Source organism: Lygodium microphyllum, chromosome 28 (assembly GCF_053477565.2).
Source record: "Lygodium microphyllum isolate KBCC chromosome 28, Lygodium_microphyllum_v1.1.10, whole genome shotgun sequence".
In the NCBI taxonomy this organism is placed as follows: domain Eukaryota; kingdom Viridiplantae; phylum Streptophyta; class Polypodiopsida; order Schizaeales; family Lygodiaceae; genus Lygodium; species Lygodium microphyllum.
Window position 1 is genome coordinate 111,979,624 of NC_141162.1, and position 21,784 is coordinate 112,001,407.

The following is a 21,784-nucleotide window of genomic DNA, read 5'->3' on the forward strand; positions in this document are numbered from 1 at the left end:
CCTCCATTTGTCATTCTGGTCCTGGTCTCGAAGATGGCCTTGCAGTAGGTGGAGTAACAAACTCACCCCCTCTAGTCTTTTTAGCTGCATTTGGATTCTCTTCATCTCTCTTACGCTTCTCCTCAACAAGTACATCTGCTCCCTGAGATTTAGCCAAGTAGGCATAAATAGTGTACCTGTCAACAGGTGAATCCCAACCTATCTCAGATCTGAAGCTAGAACCTGCACTAGACCAAATAGTCTACTGGATTTTTCCCTTTTTTGTCGTCTCTATAGCATAGGTCCATAATGCTGACTCATTCTCTGACCCTTTCTCAATCTGGACTCCATATGCAAAGGCATCTCCTCTAGCTGTCACATAAGAAGTACGCGCAGCCATGTCATCCACTAATTTCTTCATTCCGCCTTTCCCAAAATTGGTAGCAAGCGGAGCTCCTGTTTCAGTCAACCAGATTTTGCCATCTTGTCCCCAAAATACCAAATTATTCCTCCTTGCATCTTGAAAAGATTTGCAATCCCTGCAATGCTGATGGTTCGTAGTATCACACCAAATACATCTTTGATCTCTCCTAGGTGCACTAGGAGCACTAGAAGAAATAGTAGGCGCAGTCGAGGCAAACTGCTCTTTTAATTTTCCCACCAATTCTGCTTTAACTAACTCTAATGTCAAATCTCTTATGCCTTTGATTATGTCATCAAGAGAGGAAGGAACCAAAGGAGTGGATGATTTTGGAGAACAGGAGAAACGAGAGGATTAGAAACAGTAGGCACTAGCATAGGCCAAGTAACTGGCTGAGGAAGAGAAGAAATAACAAGGGTAGAAGTAGACATAGGAGCAGAAGACGACGTCGGAGTGATAGATCCATTCTGTAATCGGGTCTTCCATATTTGCCTCTTGGTCAAAGTCGAGACCGCATCCTGAGCGTCCTGCCAATCTGTTTTAAGACCCACAAGCTTCGTGCGATCCTCAAGAAGCTCTCCTAATTCTTCCTGAAGATTAGAATCTGCAGCTTGCAAGAAAAGCTCAACTTTCTCAATGTCCAATGCTCTTTGTTCAGTGACATTAAGCTGACTATACCTCTCTTCAAATTCTTGTATCAATTCTGAAGACCCACTCTCGGAATGACCGTCGTGTAGCCATCCCAAAGTCCTCAAGAAAATACTCCTCTTTCAGGGCCTTCTTAAAATCTTGCCAATGTGAATTTTGAAGGAAAAGATCAGTCACTTTTACCCTCAAGGCGGGTGTGACAAGGTGAAGAAAATATTTGCTCATAAGTCCTATCGGTACTCCAAAAAATCCCATCTTAATCTCATACAACTTCAAATAAGATGATACATTACGGCCATCGAATAGCTTCTTTTCATTTTCAACTGCTTCAATCGCCTTAGTTGCGCTGATTGCATTCTCTTCTTCCGAATATAGTTGCCTTTGCTGAGACAACTGTTGTTGATGTAACTACTGTTGTTGCTATATATACAATTGTGTCTTCTGATTTTAAAGTTGCATATACATAGACATATTCTGCAAAATCTGCTTTAAATCATCTGTAGAAGTACTTAAAGCAGAAGTCGATGATGGAGTCGAAGTAGAGGAAATCGTAGAAGGGGCTGAAGTTGATGCTGAAGTATCTCCCATCCTGAAATTTTTAAATGCGATGCTTTCACGTCGGGTTCACCAAAGATGTCGAAGGGTTTTTGAAAACAAAGTCGCATCCACTGAGGACCTTGACGAATTTCAAGATAGAAGATCAATCAAGCGAAGCAAGACGAGAAAAGGATGCCGAGATTCTATTTTATTTCTGCCAATAACAAATACAAGGTACAAGAAGAAGAAACCTCAGTAGCCTCTGGGCTTAGGCCACCCATACATATATCGAAGAGAATTTCCGAGAGTATGGTCTTCATCCATGAGTGAGAAAGTGGATGAACGTGGATAATCTTTTGATCCAAGTTCTATCATGGTGGCTATTTGCTGATACTGAGATGGCTTACAGCTAGAGACAGCCTTCAAATTGTCCATATTTATAGATTATGTTAGCCTTCAATCTGCCCTGTTCCTGGATCTGCAAGACCCAGAGTTAGTCACTAGTTGCGGCTAATAAGTCAGATTTCTGGCACTTTTTATTAGGAACAAACATAATTTTTGTTGGGAAATATGGATGGTCAAAGGAAAGCTTAGAATCTGCCTTGAAATCTCCTGTTTTCTCATCAACCTGCACAATCTCCACTTTGTTATTGTATTCCTCCAAGAAACTACCATTACCAATCAAAATTTCTTGTCTTTTCACACACTCCAATTCATTACATAAATTTTCCATGATGCACATGCATCAAAAACGGAAATAGCAGTCGGTGAGCTGGAAATTTGGACAGCACGACTTCTTCCTTCAAGATAGTTTGGTGGTATGGTTCAAGGACTGATGGTACTTAATTCCAAACGAAACTACTATGGGAAGACAGCCTTACAACTTGAGATGAGAATTATTTCGTACCACTCGAGGGAATGATAATGAGGTAGCATCTTTTCTGCGATCTATTTTGCGACGATGCTTTGTGATGGGCCCAAAAGATTTTCAAAAATTATGCAAGGAGGCAGATGATCTGTTTCTCTGCGAGCTTGAGATCAACTTCTCCTGAGCATCTGTACACGACTTTTCATGAAGCATTGACACGCTATCATCTGGATTGGAAGAAAGCTTTGCAACTTCTGGATGAGGGGTTTCCAATTCAAAATCTTTCTAGACCATATCTATTAGCACCGTATGGGGAGAACATCCTATTTCCCAAGCTCGAGTACCGGTTGTAATTCATAGAAGAGTTATAACCTCCAAACATACTAGTGTTATTCTCCCAAGGATGGCTATCCTTATTCTCCCCAGGATGATTGTTATTCTTCTCCCCAGGAAGGGCAGTCACGCTTTTCGCACATATCAGAGTGTTTTTTCCCCTTTCCGGATCGACAGAACTGAGGATAAATCCAGGACTAATCACCGAGGGAAAATAGGGATCAGCCCCACTTTTTCAGATAAAAATCTTGCTATATCCTGCTTAAGCTTTAACAAAAGGCTTAATAGGGAAGCTCCAAGATATGGTTGTGGCCCTTGGGCTGGTGGAGACCGTCGACTAAATAGAGCTTGGAGGAAGTCATACTTCGTCTGTACGTCAGTGGCACCTTGTAAATAGCAGCATAGCTGCGATTACTTTCCGATAGATTTATTCCTTGAAAGAAACTTTAATCCTCATTCTTTGTATGGAGTCCATATTAACTTCGAAGGGTCCACCTCAAACATGGACAAAGTTCTAGATCTGTATATTTCAGTCCCAAGAGGATGCTTCAAGTCACATTTTTTTTTTAATGTGCCTTGTGAGCTACTCCTTGCGCTTCATAAAATTGAGGCAGAACTCACAGAAATATAGCTTATCACAATCGTTATACTCTGATGGAAATGGTGAGAAGTACCATGTGTCAATCTCATAATTCCCAAGCTCTATCTTGCCAATGTTTTTCACCTTTGTGAATTCTTCATGTTCATGTAGACTTGCAGCATCTAAATCTTCATGTCCCTTCTCTACATGTGTCTCATCAATTTTGCATTTTTTATGGCGAGTCATCTTTAAGCTCCCAGCCTTATCATCAACTTTTTCATCTCCCTCATGTTCGGTAGAATCAAGTTCCAACTGATCCTGCTTCACCGATTCATCAAGTCTCCTAGTCGTCCACTTGTAAGGCATTCTTGTATTTCTTCTTATCTTAGATATGAGATTTCTTGTACCGCTTTGACAGCTTCAGCAAACTACCTTGGCATCGGCTTTTTTCTTAATTTTTGACTCACACACACAAAAGCATTCATTCAACACACACAGAGATAAATGCACACATATAATATTATTTACAATGGAACGAAGTCCCAGCACACACACGGATTTGAGACGATAAATGGAAACACACTTATGGGAAAGCTAGGGTTCATATACACACAAACACGCAAGCCACACATAGAACAAAATACAAACACAACGACTAGCTATACACAAAACATGTATGTCACACACAAACTTTTTGGTGGATTCCACACCTCGGATATGCATCAATACTATAATATGTCAAACGTTGAAAATTTTATGGTAAATTTTTTTTCTCTTAATTCACCGTCGGCGACGGTCATGTTGGAGGATGGAGAAGGAACTAGTAGGCCAGCAAGCTCCTCGCTGGAGCTTGCTCGGCCTCATGGTCATGTAGGGCGACATGAGGGGAGGGAGGATTTCCTTCCCTCTCCCTATAAAAACCCCCCAACCAAGGGAAGGAGAAGGGGAAGTGAGAAGATGACGCTGCCCAGACTCACCGTACGGAGGAGCTGAAGTGAGGAGGAAGAGGTGTACGAGGAGGAATATCGTTGAGAGCGTCGCCGCCTACAGCCATCGACCTCGGTTCGCAGCGCCGCCTGTCCATTGCCAACGCGGCGTTGAAACGCCCCTTGCCACATTGAAGCATAGAAGCTTCTTAAGGGGGCTAATTAAGCCCCCTTTCACCCCCCCCCCCCCCCCCCCCCCCCCCCCCCGGGTTTTTAAGACCCTTAAACCCCATTTATTTCCCCCCCCCCTTCCCCCCCCCCGGTTTTATCTTCTTAAGGGCCTTTCACCCCCTTGTGTTGCCCTTCATCTTTCCCCCTGGGTTTTAAAACCCCTAAGGCCTTTTCACCCCCCGTGTCCACACACCCCCCCCCCGTGTCCTAAAATCCCTCCAAGATCCCCCTTCCTATACCTTTCACTCCCGTGTCCAAAAATCTCCCAAGGCCCCCTTCTTATACCTTTGGAACCACACACACACAACCCCCCTCCCCCCCCCCCCCCCCCCCCGTGTTTTAAGCCCCCTCATCCCATGGGTGTTGGAACCCCGTAATTTAAACCTTTTTTCCCCCGTATTTAGCCTTTAAACCCCTTTCTTTTGGTCTAGTTACTCCCCCCCCCCCCCCCCCCCCCCCCCCGTGTATAAACCCCTATAGGGCCTTTTCCTTGGGTTTTGTAAGCCTTTCCCTCCCAAAAGAACTAGGACCTTAAAGGTCTTATTACCCCCTCCTCGTGGTTAAACCCTTAACTAATCCTTGCCTTTCCAAAATACCCTTGGGACTTGGTTTTTTCCCCTACTCGAAAAAGAGAAGAAGAGTATTGACGTGCAAGGGAGCGATGGTGGAATTCCGAAAAAAGTGTAAAGCTGCTTCCACGTTTGAAGGACTACAATTGTGATGCCTCCTAAGAAAGTCCAAGGAGTAGCTGCAGGAGGGTCATCTCCCGGTATCCATGTGGATATCTCACCCCAAACCCAAGTTTTTTCTTCTTAATTTTATATCGTTGTAATTCAATCATGCAAGATGAATTGTTAGGGATAGGATATATTTTGTCCTAGTTGTTCACGACGAAGGAATTTAGTTTAATGGAACATGCAAAATAGATAAAGCATAAGCGTAATTTTTTTTCAAATAGCTTTATGCATGGAAAATGCAAATCATGAAAGGACTCTTACGATGCATAAGCTCTATGAAATTATCATTGTTCACTACATAACTTAGCAAGGAAAAGGTTGCTTATTTAGCATGAGTTTGTTAGCAAAGAAAAGGGAAGATTAGTTGGATTTAACCTAACCTCAAATCGATAAAGTATAGGATCGAAAAGTCAATTGACACATAGATAACAAATCATACGGAAGTAATCTCGAAATTACCTTTTAGAGTTAACCAAATTAAACTTAAAAATACCTATGCTGCGAAATATTCGTTGGGAATGAGTTAAAATTCCAAGGAAACATCTATACCTTAAATACTTGTCCACATTCCCTGAATGTAGGTTCAGTAAATTGTAATCGAAAAAGGAACTAGGGTTTGTCCCTGAGATTCTTACAAGAATGAATCTAGGAAACCCTAGGTCTAACAACTTCAGCTTAAAGAAACTGAAACGGATTGTTTCGTGACTCCATTATCGCGTAGTACGATGCGGGACTTGCGCAGCAAGCACGGAGTCATATGGTCTTGTGATTGAATCACAAGAAGAAAGGCCAAATTCTCGCAACAAGGATGGCGGATCCTTACGCAAGTTATCTTGCAAGAGGATGTATACTTTGATATCCTTCTGAGTGAGGAAGATTAATTGGAGATTAAAAACCAGAAACTGAAGTATCCAATGAACTTTAAGGTTTGACCAAGTTGGGTTAATATGGTACGCCCTCACCCAGAATATACGGGATCTTGCCAAGTTGCAAGACACCCCGAATCGAGTGCTCGATACATTCGAAAGGAAGGAATCATTCCTTAGCAGTTTGCCAACAATAAAATCGATCAATGGAAATTTTTGTGCTTGCTAGAGATTTTAGAGCACTGTTTTGACTTGTTGACCAATGAATTACAAAATAAATAAATACTTATACTTCAGGTTGAAGGCCTAAAGGGAGAGGCAGCTTCAGTTACCCCCGACTGCCTCCCTGACCCTAATCAAGGGGGTTGTTGACTGCGCCGGGAATGTGGACCAAACCCACCGCGAGAGGTCTCTTAGTTGAGCACTACTTGGAGCAGGAGGACGCTTGGGTGCCAGGGGGGCTCTGGCCGTAAATCCCTCGCTTTCCGGGTCCTACACAAGAGGCTAACATGACTCGAGATTGGATCTCGAGGTCCATATACTAGTTGTCGGGCTGAAACTTGGATTAGTGATCCCTGTGGATTGTTGGATAGCCTTTGGGCAGATTGTGGATAAGCCTACGGGCGGAACTCTTGTATTTCAAATTTAAATATGATGTCATATTAATAAAGAACTTGTCTGATAATGTTTTCTATGTCAAGTGATAAGATTACATGAAAGAACCAGTGCTTAACGGGTTAATTAAAGAAGCTGGTTGTTACATGTCCAACTATTGTGTTAGATAATTACATAACTAAAACAACCTAAGGAAAGTGCGGAGGATGGGCCATGGGTCCATCCTACGGTTGGGTGGTCTCGGTTGGCCAGGAACTTTTCTTAAATCATGAAGAACAGCGGGATGATCGTCAAAGGACAGAACAACAAAAGCGTTGACCTAGAGTTATGTCTTATCCCGATTTACGCTGTTTTAGGGGAACGGAATGGGACTATGCCTTATGGCAGAGAGGTTGAGCTTTGCATCCCTCTCGTTTCCCATTCTCCTTGAACCAAGTGCAGCGTGAATCCACTTCGGACCTGGCGTTTCTGCATAAAGTAGTTCGCTTGGGTCTGACGCTAGTTGTTGTTAGGAAATGAACAATTAGGAAAACCCTAATTCAATTTGATCCTAAGTGGGAACGGCTGGAATACTTCCGCTACGTGGCAGATGCGGAAAGCCCTAGATCGCAAATCCCGTTACATTCCATGGGAGTGCTGGGCGGAGCTTTCTAGACATCCTTTCTGATGGACTGCTAAGACGTGTCCTGGATGATACTAGTGGACACGTTACAAGCACGACATCGCAGTTGTATTTATTGTACCTGCAAGTGTTACGTGGGTTGCACACATGTATTTGTGATTAGAATTATATCTTAGGCTTGGTCTAACTAGGATAAGATACAAGCATGTTATGAAGATTCAATAGCCTAGAGTCCACAAAGTGGGTAGGATGCCCAAGAGGGGTGCAAACCCTAAATGCAAAACAAAAAAGGGGAGCAATCCCTAACCCTAACCCTAATTCTTAGTCTATATAAGAGTGTAAGGTCTTAGTTGTATTCACTCTTTTGGCACATCCATGCTATGGAAGCTCTATCTATGTGACTATTCAAGCTTTATACTCAATCTTTCTAGTCTATCATCTTGCTTCCATTGTGTTGAGAGTGACTGAGAGGGAGAGAAAGAGAGAAGTGTTGAGTCAGGGAGTGAAGGAAGGTGAAGCGCTTTATCATCGTCTTGCTTTTATTGTCTTCTCTACTAGCTCTTCGACTTGTTGGTGTGCTTGGTTGTGAATGCGAAGGAATGATAGCATTGGATCATGTTGATCATGGTCATGGAACCATCTTCAATCCTTTGAGTCATCAAACACAAGAAGATAAGTTAGGTCAGTCTTGTGTTGTTGCTTTCTTGGATTGGAGAGGAGGATGTTTGGTTAGTTAGAATGGAGTATTGAGTGACAAGGTGAGAGATTGTCACCGAAGTGAGTTGCAACTTTTGAAATAATAGAAGTCAGTCCAAAGTCTCAATTTTTTGGTGTATTAGGCTCAATAGAAGCTCAAGAGTCACACTACAAGAGAAATCATCTCTAGGAACATTGAGAGAACCATAATTGTTACTGATCGGTCAAGCCATGGGCATGCAAGATAAGGGAAAAAGCATTGACCAAAACCAAGAACTAGCTTACTTGAAGTTAGAGTTGGCCAAGCTACAAGAGATGCTGATAAGGCTAGTGCGACCTCATGTTGTCGTACCGCTATGCACACACCATGTGAAAAACTCTAGAGTGCAAATTTCTTATTGATCTAGAGAGCCAATGCCATTTTAGACAATAGTGTTAGTGTCCATGGTTCAATAATATTAGATTTTTAGACAAGTTTTAGTCAATTTTTTATATTTAAGATATTATCTCTTGTAAAAAATCCAAGAATTATAGATAATTTCTAGAATAGGATGACATGTAAAAGAAAACATATAAGCTTTCAGCCATTTGTGAGGATTTTATGTAAAGAGAGAGATTGGCAAAATCATGTGACGCACGATCGCTATTTTCAGGCAGTGAACAGCACTCTGAAGTGGGAGATGAAGGAGTGATTAGGCAGAACTCTGGCTAGGTGTGCTAGTATTTTACCCCCCTTTTGGAGCCAATGGAAGTATGAGATTGGTGATCTGAGCAGCATAGAGGAAGGTATTATTTTATGCACATTTTTTTCTACAAGAGTTTCATCTCCTCATAGTGCAGAAATAAGCTGACGGGCTTCATCTCTATGAGTATTCCTCTATATCTTCTATTTCTTTCTATGAGTATTCTTCTACATCTTCTATCTCTTTGAAACCCTTCTCTTCCATCTACTCCTCTCCTTGAATCTCCCTTCACCTTGTTGTCTCTTACCCCCATGGTAGACTTTCAACCCCAAATGCTCTGATAGTGGTGATCCCAACATGAAAGTCAGCAAACAGAGGTGTGTAAAGACGGGGGATTCTGCTGGATCAAGTGGTGGTGATGCTTTACCATAGATGATTGCTTTGTTGCATCAACAACAACAGCAACAATTGTTGTTACAACAACAGATGCAAACTCGGCAGGAAGCAGAAAGAATTGAATCCTTAGCCATGAATGCATTGCAAGTAGTGGGACAAGAATTGAAGTAATTTAAAGATCAAAATGTTTTGGCCTTCATCTAGTTGTATGAAGAAAAGATGTTGTTTCATGGAGTATTGTAGTATGCATGGAGTCTATATTTCTCCTATTTGACCATGCATGCATTGCATGATCGAATTGATGAGTTACATAGAAGAGATGCTGATTGGGTTTCTTTTAAGAAAGCTTTGAGGGAAGAGTTTTTCTTGGAAGATGCATTATTGCTAACTAAAAAGGCATTTATAGATTGGATTGAAAAGCCCAATAAAGGGTTGGCTGCTACAGCTTTGCTCCGTGAATTTGAAAGTCGGCATGTGCAGTTGGATGCAAATGAGCAGCAATCCTTGGAGAATTAGAAAATTGATTAAAGGTTGAAGATCCTATTTTGCAAGAGAAGCTAACCGATCATTTAGAAGATGCCTCTTCTAAATTGGGACTCAAGTCAAATTGGGCCAATGTAATTGAGGCAGTGCATATGTTGGTAAAGAGAGAGCAGATGAAATTAAGATGGGGAATAGGCACCACATTTGCCAGTGCTTAGAAGGGGGACTGAAATTGCAACCAAGGTGCCTGTAGCTATGACAGAACAACCGGCTATACCTGTTGGTCCGGCTCTTAAAGGTGATGCTCTGGATGAATTAATCAAAGGCATGCATGATTTGAACAAAAATCTATGCAAAGGTTGAAAAGTTGGATGTCAAGGTAGAAGAGAAGGGTCGGGCAATAGCCCAAAGGACGTATAGAGAAGGATACAAGAGAGTATGTATTTGATGTGATAGTTTTCAGCATGAAAAGCAAGATTGTGCATCTTACCGTTGTCGTGATGTTATGAGGGCACAGTGTGAAAAAGTATAGAATGCATCATCATCCGACTTCTTTATTGACCTAGAGAGTCAATGTGATCTAAGCCATTAGTACTAGTGTGAGTTGCAGGGAGTATTCAAAAATACTAGATTTTTTGATAATTTTAGTCTATTTTTTATATTATTTATTGTAAAAATCTAAAAAAGATAGAAAAAATTCTAGATTAGAATGGCATGCAAAAAACTAGTTGCTTTTTCAACCAATTATGGGATTTTCACAAGAGGGACAAATTGACGAAATCGCGTGCATCGCGATCACTGTAAACAGGCTGAAAACTATAGATTGAACTGAAAGAAGAAGAAGGAGTGATATGGGAGATCTGTGAATAGGTGTCCTGTAGTTTTACCCCCTTTTGGAGCCAACGTAGCCATCAGATTTGGGTTCCGAGCAGTAGAGAAAGAGCTTTAATTTTGATGCACATTCTGTTCTACGAAGAAGCTCCAGGAGATCTAATGCCTGGAGATTGCTTCTGAGTAGTGCAAAGATTCGAGGTTCTTTCAATACATATTGATTCAATTCATTGTGCTTTGTCTTTGTGTTTATCACTTGGATATTCTCTATCTTCTCTTCCATCTCCTATATCTACTTCCTTCTACTTCTGATCCTCAGTGGATTCGACCTTTCGACAAAAACCCCTCCGACATTGGTGAACCCGCATGAAAGGTTGTCAGAAGAAGGAAAGACAAGATGGGAGAATCTTCGAATACAATATCCATTGATGTTTTGTAATAGTTGGTGCAAAATATGAATATGCTTATGCAGGTACAACAATAACAATAGGTGATGCAAGCTTCAGCTCAAACAGAAATGCTTTGCAAGCAGTTGAGCATGAGGTGAAGTTAGTCAATGGCAGGAATGTATCTGCATATGTATATACCTATGCTCAGAAGATGGAATTGTTTGGGGTGGGGCAATCTACATGGAGCCAAGAGAGGGAGAGGGAGAGGGAGGGGAAGGAAATGAGAGAGGGAGAGAAAGAGAAAGAGAAAGAGAGGGAGAGTGCATTCTCTCTCTCCCTCTCCCTTTTGCTTGTTTAATGTTTAAATCACTTTTTTTTTGCTTGTTTAGGAGAGGAAACGAGAGAGTAAGAGAGAAAGAGAGGGAGAGAGAGAGAGAGAGGGAGAGGGAGAGGGAGAGGGAGAGGGAGGGGGAGGGGGAGGAAATGAGAGAGGGAGAGAAAGAGAAAGAGAGGGAGAAGGAGGGAGAGTGCATTCTCTGTCTCCCTCTCCCTTTTGCTTGTTTAATGTTTAAATCACTTTATTTTTTGCTTGTTTAGGAGAGGAAATGAGAGAGAAAGAGAGGGAGAGGGAGAGGGAGGGGAAGGAAATGAGAGAGGGAGAGAAAGAGAAAGAGAGGGAGAGTGCATTGTCTCTCTCCCTCTCCCTTTTGCTTGTTTAATGTTTAAATCACTTTATTTTTTGCTTGTTTAGGAAATGAGAGAGAAAGAGAGATAGAGATGGAGAGAAAGAGAAAGAGAGGGAGAGGGAGAGAAAGAGAAAGAGAGGGAGAGGGAGAGGGAGGGGAAGGAAATGAGAGAGGGAGAGAAAGAGAAGGAGAGGGAGAGGGAGAGGGTGAGAGAGAGAGAGTGCATTCTCTCTCTCACGACGGGTTTGGTTGTTTGTTGTTTGAATCACTTTCTTTTTTGCTTGTTTAGGACAGGAAATGAGAGAGAAAGAGAGAAAGAGAGAAAGAGAGGGAGAGGGAGAGAGAGGGAGAGAAAGAGAGGGAGAGGGAGGGGAAGGAAATTTAAGATAATAGACTTATCGATAATGGTATGCAATGTGCTTTGCCATGGGCCACGTACATTGGTGACTCTTTAAGATGGCTTAAAAATGGTCAATTCCTTCATAAAGTCCAAGTAGGGGATCTAATTGTGATATGCACAATTCATTGTTTTTGTATTAACTTTATAGGCATAACAAATTAGAAATCATGCCAACTAGTCAATGGAAGGACTAAAAGAAAATGATACCCTAGCTAATGGTCATTACGGTACTTCATCAAAATGAACCCAAAAGTATTGTTATAGAAGAAGAAACCCTTAAATTGAGTATAGGATATTTTCTCTCAGGTCTTATGACTATGAATAGAATTGATTGAAATAAATTTTATTACTATAGTTATTAAATTTCATAGATGGCGCGCATTAATTTTAATACGCGATCCTAGGACAAACAAACCACATTTCTAAGATGCTTTTTGTTGAGACTGATTTATTATTAGACTAAGAGATCCTCAATGATGCTCAAAATGGATTACTTATACTCAAAGCCAAGATATAACAAATAATTATCTACCGGGACAAACAAATCCTTGAGCATGATACAAGGCCGAGATATAACATCCAAAAATCTCTCAACTACTATATACAATGCAAGATTTATGGTCAACTCGCAACTTGACGTACATCTCCATAAAGCTATCCATTTAAGCCTCGTTTGCTGTAATGTAGATAAGATGGAAAACGAAGAAGGTCTTATTGTTCAAGACCACGAGACGTATCTTAATCAGCGTGTCCCATGTCCTTGCTCTCAATGCAAGTTGGCAATTAGACGAAAACGCCGATTGTTTGTAGAACACGTACGACGATTTGGAGAGTTTCAATCTGAGATCATTGATCAGGCGATTGTGGATTTTCAGCAAACGGTAATTTGAAGTTAATATTAATCATGCATTGTACTCTCAAGCTAATTGAAAACCATACACAATAAGATTGGGTCTTGTTGGCAAATTTTCTATCCAGGGGGGTGATGTCTCGACCCAAGGGGGAGTGCACCCTTTGCGGCCAATTAAAAGCGTTCGTAGACGTGCGATGGATGGATTGCAGGAGCCAATCGACCACTCGCAAGGCCCATCTATACCGTCAATGCCAGAGGAGACAGACAACCTTCCGGACCTACCTACAATCTTGGAGCCTGAGATGGAGGCAATGATCGATGCATTGATTCCCATGGATGTTGAGACATCTGACCCGCTTAGAGAGGAAGCATCCATACCATTATATGATGGGTGCCGAGTATCTCGGTTGAAGACATTGCTTGCACTCTTAAGTGTGCAAGCAAAATACGGTTGGAGCGATACGAGTGTGACTGAGTTATTTAGGTACCTTGCACATAGGCTTCATTGATTTTTTTTTAACAGTATTATTGCAAACATTTGTGTTTTTTCAAGGTGTTTTATGATTTTTTTCAGGTTATTAAAATATCATATATTACCACCTGCAAATACCATACCTGAGTCTCGTGATGATGTACGACATGTTGTACGGAAGCTTGGCATGGACTACAATAACATCCATGCATGTATCAATGACTGCATATTGTTTCGAGATGAATACCAGACTATGGAGACATGTCCAAAATGTGGTGCTCACAGGTATCGACAGGACTTGCAAGGGCAAACCATCCCTCAAAAAGTTCTCAGACACTTTCCGCTCATCCCTCGCATAAACCACATGTTTTGCACATCTGCCATGGCAAGCTTGACAACGTGGCATGTGCAGAATAGGTCCACGGATGGAGTTCAATGAATATCAGCGGATTCGCGCGCATGGAGCCACATTGACTCTACCTTCCTAGGCTTTGCGCGAGAGCCAAGGAATCTTCGGCTCGGTCTCGCCATGGATGGTGTGAACCCATTCGGTCTGTGCTCGACTTCTTACAGTGTGTGGCCTATAGTGCTTGTCAACTACAACATCCCTCCATGGCTTTCTATGAAGAAAGGACATCTCATCCTTAGCTTGCTCGTTCCGGGCCGCTATAAAGTAAAAAATATGGATGTGTATCTTCGTCCATTAGTCGATGAGCTTAAGATTTTGTGGGAGGAGGGGGTCACTGTGCAAGATATGAGCAGGCGCGATGGTTGGCGGTCAGCCAACATTTGAGCCATTCTCATGTGGACAATGCATGACTTTCCGGGATTGGGAGAGTGCTCAGGTGAGCAGACCTTTGTTCTCGCTGCTAATATCTATATTTTATTTCATTCAATCAAGTATTCACTAGGTCGTGGATCGCCTTACAGGTCTGGTTACCTCAGGTTATCATGCATGTCCATTGTGTGGGCCACAGTTAGACTCCCGAAGGTCACGAACCATGAAGAAGATGGTATATCAAGGACACACCGCTTTCTTGCTGGAGGATCATGAACTCAGGGAAGGTTTTCTTGGATGACCTCCAGCACGTATGAACGCTGCAAGCTGGTATGAGCTGAAAATGGTAAACCCGGAATCACATCCAAATGGAATGCGACGGTTCTCAATTTTCTACGAGTTGCCATATTGGACCCACTTACAGGTCAACCACTTGTTGGATCCCATGCATATTTTCAAGAATGTGGGCAGCTTGCTATGGGACCACATCACAGGAAAGAGAGACACTATAGGGTCACGAATGGATTTAAAGGAGGTAGGTAAGATGGAGGCGCTTTGGCCGCAGTCGAGTGCTGAAGGGGGAGTGCAGCTTCCTCGCGCTCCCTGGGTTTTGTCTACCAAAGAAGAGCGCATTGTGAAGCAAGTAATCAAGTCTATCCGCACTCCGATGGGTATGATGCGTTCTCTCAGGTCCGCATTTTCTAAAGATGACCAAATGTCTGGGCTAAAATCCCATGATTGGCATAAGATATGTCAGGTTTGTGAACAGAATGGATTTTAATTAGCGTGAACATTTTGCAATTTGAAAAGTGGCCATTATTCATAATGCTTTCTCATTTGTGGCAGTTTTTCCTACCGATCACGATCGCAGGATGCCTTACTCTAGAAATTCGTGAGGCCATTTACAAGTTGTCAACTCTGGTGCAATGGATCTCACAGAAAGAGATTAAGACATCCTCTATTGAATCCGCAAGGCGGGGAGCAGTTGAGACGGTCTGTCTCTTTGAGAAATACCTGCCCAGTAGCATGCTCACGATACAAGTTCACCTTCTTGTGCATCTTGTGGACGAAGTGGAGATTGCTGGACCTGTCCATACGCGATGGATGTTCTTCCTGGAGTGCTTCTTGAAAACCCTAAAAGGCTTTGTGCGACAACGAGCTCGTCCAGAAGGTAGCATGGCGGAAGGTTGGTTGGTGTCAGAGGCATTAGTGCATATCTCACAATGGCTACCAATGGTGGAACCAGACAATGAAATGCTATGGATGCTGAAGGACGATGATAGGCTGACTGGAGATGTGGTGGTTGGAAATGGGGTAGAAAAAAGAATGGATGCCTCAATGAAGAGAAGGTGAATCGCTTTTGTATGTTGCACTATGCCTCCATGGAGACGTGGCTCGCCAAGTACCAAATTGCAAGGCAAGATAGTGAGGAAGCGCGAGCTGAATTCCGACGCAGTACACGTCACCGACCAATTCGATATCCCAAAGGCATGGAGGAGATGCCGCGGTTTATGCCAACATGATGGTTGCATGGAGCCTTGACCGCAGCATCCAGCGAAGGGACACAGGTCTCAATGGAGGAGTGGGAGTTCTCGAGGGGATGTAGTCCAAAGGTAATGAGGGGTTTAGAATGTGTCGTATCTAGATTTGCTTGCTACATCTAATTTGAGTGTTTCAATGTACAGTACAAAATATATAGTGCAGCGTGGTCGCACGGACGGCATTTTCGCGTGGAGCATATTGACAAAATGCGCTCCACAATGGACTGTGGTGTCATGGCAAGGTTTGAGCAAGAGAGCCGGCGACGAGCAACGGATCCGAACACAATTGTGAATGAGATGGAGTATTTTGGGAACTTGCAAAGTATTATTACGGTGGATTACCGTAGCTTCTCCATGATACTATTCGATGTGCAGTGGTTCAAAGTGGTACTTGGAGGAGATGGAGCAACAGTTCGACGAGGTCCATCTGGATTTCTCGAAATAGATTCCGAAAAAAAATGGACGGATTTGCGTGACACCTTTGTGTTGCTGGCCCATTGTGAACAGGTGCAAATAGTTATTTGCTTGCTAATTGTAATATGACATGGTTTATGTCACAATGGTTTGAACTCGCTTTGTAAGTGTTTGTGAACATGTAATCTTCTATCCAAACCCCCGACAACCTCGATGGTGGTATGTTATACCTTCAACTCCTTGAGGTGCGAGAGTATATGATCAAAGCGATGTTCCAGGCATAGATAAAGAAAATATGCAAATAGAGGGGTCGATATTACAAGGGGTGGAGGCCACCGCAAGCTTGAAGCCCGCATCGGCTAACAATGATGGAAATACAGAAGTCCTAGAATTTTTTGAGAACGAGGCAGACTCGTTCTTTTATGGTGACATGTCTATCGACCTTCCAGTGTATGCAAAGTTGTGTCAGGAGATTAACATGGGACCATAGAATACTTCATTCTTGGAGAATTGTATTACTCAATTTGTTGTTTAGATCTTCCATAAAGGTACATAAGATATGCATTTTAAGAGGGATTTTTCAAAAATGATTTATATTACTGTGCTTTGTATAGTTTAAATTGATTATTCTAACATCATTTTTTATCTATGCAGGTGACATTTTCAGGATGAGTCGAGGGATGAGCGATGAGGAGTTTCAGGACATGATGGCACGCATGTCTCCAAATCAGCTCGCGAGATTCAGAGAGATGGCAGACGAGGAGCTGTCTCGTTCTTCGTCAGGGCGCTCTGCTAGATTTGCTTCAGCGCGATCAGATGCTTCAGCTTCGAGTAGACGATCTCGATGCTCACGATGCTCACGACTTGGGCCAGAGGGAGGGAATGCAGGAGGATCAGGGGGGTGCTGCTGTGGAGACACGGACGTGGTGTCTCCGTCTCGTCGTTCAGCTGGAGCTGCGTCACCTCCAGGATTTGTCACACTTGTGGGGACGTCTACTCCAGTTACTCCGGCTTTTGTGCAGCCGTCAGCAGGCGGCACGCCTTTTGATGGCACTCCTTTTGGTGGCACCCCCTTTGGTGGCACCCCTTTGAGTGGCACTCTGGGAGAGGGTACCCCCGTCGGTACACCGGATGTACAGGGGTATCCTGGATATACCCAGGAGCGTGGACGGAGATGGGAGAGGGCCCATCTTAGGCAGACTCCTAGGGGTTATGGATACCTAGTGGATAGTAGGTCAGGAGCTATCATCATGAATGATGAGGGGAGGAGGGTGATGGCTCGCATGAGGGAGTTGTGCCAATAAGTTTTTCGGCACAATGTCCTGGATCATTGGAGGAACATATCGGAGGGGAGCAAGGACTACATAGTAGCATCCTTGCACGAGGAGTTTTCGGTGCCAGCCGCAGTAGATAGATTCTCTACGGGCTGGATGATGGATTGCATGTGTGCATACATGTCACATAGACGATCCGACGTACGCAAGGCAATCAAGAGTGGGGATCCAAAGCTCGAGTGGTTAGATGCAGACGACTGGCGCCGACTAGGGAGGAGGCTACAGATTTGCCAGGACGTTGGAGTCAGCAGCAGGAGGCGGCGAGGGCACGAATCGAGGTCGGAGCGGTGCATCATCTTGGGAGTGGCGGCCACAGGACATATTTGGAGGACTTTGTAAGTTTCTCTTTTGTTTTGCTTATTTGTTTTTTTGAAATATTCTTTGTACTGACAATCATGTTTCTAACAGTTAGCATTTTGTTTTCTTTGCAGCACTCCATTACAAATCGCGATCCGCAAGGCCTTGAGACTCGATATGCAGAGAGGCACGGTCTCAGGGCATTGATCGACCGATTGTATAGACGCGGCGGCCCTGTAAGTCACTCATCTTTCTTGTCCATAGTTACCATGAGATATTTGAATGCATTATTGTATGGTGGATTGATATGTTGTTTCTTTTTCTGCAGAATCCGTTTGATGCGCCTTTGCGACAAGACGAGCTTTCGGGGGACGAGGATTTCTAGCTCGCCCTTGGATCCTTAGAGCTCACACACCTTTAGTTTTTAGTTGCTTGATCTATGTAGACATTTTCTATGTATTAGTGATATCCTTTCATGATTGTACCAATCGCATTTTATGCGATCATGTATTTATTTCATGTATCAGTTTTATGATTTCAGTATACATTCTTTTTGTTTGCAAGCGCTTTGTATGCAGCAATATAGAAACTATTTTGTATGACTCTCATACAGCACACAGTGCTATATGTGGCAGGGCAGCTTGCTGCCCTGCCACAAATTTTTTTTTCCCTGTTACCGTCGCTATTTGAGTCGCAAATTTACTGCTCGCGTCACTATTGGCGTCGCTATGAGTGTCACAACTTTAGTGGTTGCGTCGCTATCTGCGACGCATATAGCGACGTTTATATGGCGTCATCAATAACGACGCCGACGGGGGCAAATTTTGTTGTTTGTATTTTCGTCGCTTTAAACGTCGATATAAGGTCTATATCTTGTAGTGTGAGCATGTTATGGAAGAGGTCAGTCTCACAAGAGAAAAAATAGAATAACAAACAAGAGGGCAAAAAGAAGGGCAAGCAGTCAGGATATAAGTTGCAATCTGACATTGAGACAACCACAGATCTTAAGAAGGTTCTTGAAGAACAGATCTTAAATAATCGGGTGGAATTCACATTGGAAAAGGTGCTTAGCATTTCCAAGCAAGAATTTCATGATGAAATCATTGACATAATTAAAAGGAGGTAGCAGTTTCTTGGTGATACTACTAGTGCATTGCTGCAATTTGAAGAGAAAACTAGTTTGTTGGGTATTCGGGCTGAATATGAGCATGAAGTAAGTACAGGATTGTCTATACAGGATGCTACTAATCAGTGTGGACAACATGTGGAAAAGAGAAGAAAGTGGCTGAAAATGCATTGTATTGTAGCAATATGCATGGCGAAGTAAGGAAAATGCAACAATATGGAGAAGAGACTCTAGGATTTATTCCTCGAAGTCACTACACAAGGAATCATTGTGCTAGAGCTACCACTAAAACGGTAGTGAAAATAGGGGAGCATGAAAATCCTTGTGTTGCTTTACTTGACCATGGGTCTGAGATAAATATCATTGAGCATGGATTGTATGAAAATGGTGCATGGCCTGTAGACACTGATCATGGTTGGCGAATGAGGGCTGCAAATAATTCTTCAGGGGAGCTCTATGCTGCATGTCATATAAAAGTGATGATTGGTGATGTACAAGAAGAGAAACACTTCTTTGTGCAAGATAATTCCTCATATGCAATGATTTTGGGACAACCCTATATTACAGGTGTGGGTATGGAAACAAAGGTGCTTGATGATGGTTCTGCTTATGCAAGAGTCAGAAGCAAGGATGGGAGAAAAGCTGTCCAATTTCTTACTGTTTGTGTTAATCATCCTAAAAATCAGGATACGATTTGAGAGTCTCCTTTGGTTCCAAATGCAAGGGAATTCAAAGACCTGGATTCTCATTAAGCACTACTGTAATGCGGGGCTACAGTAGTGATATTTAGAGGGTGTACTCGCCTCTTGATGAAATGAAGCATGTATTTACTATTGGTAATTCTCAGTTTATAGCAAAAAGTTCATGTTGGTTTAAGCCTATGGAAGCTATGTGCAGGGCTGAACACATATCTATGAAACGGGCTACTAAGGAACTGAGAGCATTGGGTTGTTAGCTAAAAATGATGGCATCTCAGGCATCTTTTATGGGCTGAATATTATTGACACTATGGCTGAAATTTCAGCAACTATACATGTATAAAATGAGGCTGAAAACAAAGTATTGTGAGTATGTTCTTTGGATTTGTATGATATTATAGCATTGTTTTCTCAACAAGAAGGATTACAATGGGTTGAAGCATGCAGAGGCTTTTGCAGGTAGAGCGATCTATTCTTTGGGTGATCTTTACTCGGGTTATGATCACTTTCATCTTGCAATTGAAAGTAGGGATATCACGACCATGAAGATTCCCTTGGGGTTAGTACGGATGTGTACACTCCCACAGGGAGCAACAAACTCAGTGATACACATGACAAATGCTATGAATAGGGTACTTAGAGATTTTATACCACAATTGACTATGCCCTTCTTGGATGATGTTCCAATCAAAGGGTGTGTAGTGGATGAAAAGAATGAAGAGATGGATGCACATGGATGCAGATAGTTTGTTGCAGACCATATTGTGGGTTCTGAGAGGATTTGACACGTCTAGAAGAGGTCCATTTAACTCTTTCTGGACAAAAGTCTGCCTTTGGAGTTGAAGAGGTTTTGATTGTTGGACATATGTGTGGGCCTTATGGGCGAAGGCCATTACCAGCAAAAATAGATGGGATTGATAGAATGCAACATGTATGCACGAATGTATCATAGGTGCGTAGATTCTTGGGTGCATGTGTGTTCTATTTGATATGAATTCCTCACTTTGCACATGTAGCCAATGCTCTTTATCAACTTCTAAGGAAAGGTAAAAAATTTCATTGGGAAAGGAAGCATCAGAAAGCAATGAAGAAATTGAAGAAACTCTTAAAATATGCTCCTGCATTGAGAAAGGCTAACTATTCACATGGAAATCCTATCATTATTACTGTTGATACAAGCCAAATCATGATTGGATGGGCAATTGGGCAAGATGATGAGGGAGGGCAAATATATGCAATTCACTTTGGTGCTAAAGTATTGATTGAACGATAGAGAAGATATCCATAGGTTAAAAGAGAATTATGGGGAATTGTGACAACCCTTAAATGTGATAAGGAGTATTTTATGGGTGCTCATGTAGTCATTGAGACTAATTGTTTACCGGTATTGGGTATGATTACTAGTTGTGCTACTCTGGACATTGCTATGCTCCGGTGGATTGCATACATCAAATCTTTGAACCCTGAAATTTAGCATATTGCAAGAAGAGATAACCTAGTGGCAGACATGTTATCTCGAGCACGTTAAGAGAATGAAGATGGGATGATGGATGAGGAGGAAGAAGATGACTTTCTTATGGCTGAAAATGATGTTGCAAGAGTGAATTTAGCAATGCAAAGTGTTGCTACAGCATTAATAGAAGCTTGGACAACAAAGAGGAGACACTTTAGATGTTTTGCATCTTGTGTAGAAGTGTTTCTAGAAGACAAATATGCAGGAGAGTGGCTAAGAATTGGTCAATACGTCAGTACATTAACAAAGAGAGATGAATGGTTAGATGAGGAGTTTAAGAAAATCAAGAGGAAAGCATATGGGTTTTTTTAAAAAGATGGATACTTATGGAAACATGCTAAAAAGAAACAAGGTATGCCATTGCGAGTTTTGGGTGATAGAGCTTCACAAGTAAAAGTAATGCAAGAATTTCATGAAAGCTTGTGGGCTGGTCATAGAGGTGTTTGGGGTACTTTTACAAAGATCAAAGAAAGATATTGGTGGCAGGGTATGTATAAGGATGTTGCTCACTTTGTGGAAACATGTAGTGTTTCTTCATCACCAACATATTGTAGCCTGGCTGCTTGCCTTTCTTCTTTCCTTCGGTCTTCTTTGTTTGTGGCACATCTTCCATCTCTTGATCTGGAATTATATTTTTAGCAAGCTTTGGTTGTTCAGGTGTTCTTCTAGTTACCCGTTTTGGAGGGCTAGAAGAGGAAGGCCCTGGTTCATATTCTCTTTTTCTCTTTTCTTCAATCAAGACTTCTTTATGATTGACTTCAGTCAAATGTGAGCAAAGGAAAAGGAAAAGGAAAAGGAAAAGACAATATGTTGGTGATGAAGATGAAGAAA

General features: G+C 42.3%; 1 pseudogene; it reads right to left on the reverse strand.

The window, feature by feature from the left end:
• Positions 1–3,369: 3,369 nt before the first annotated feature.
• Positions 3,370–3,732, reverse strand: LOC148011877 (putative MYST-like histone acetyltransferase 1 pseudogene; annotated as a pseudogene).
• Positions 3,733–21,784: the final 18,052 nt, after the last annotated feature.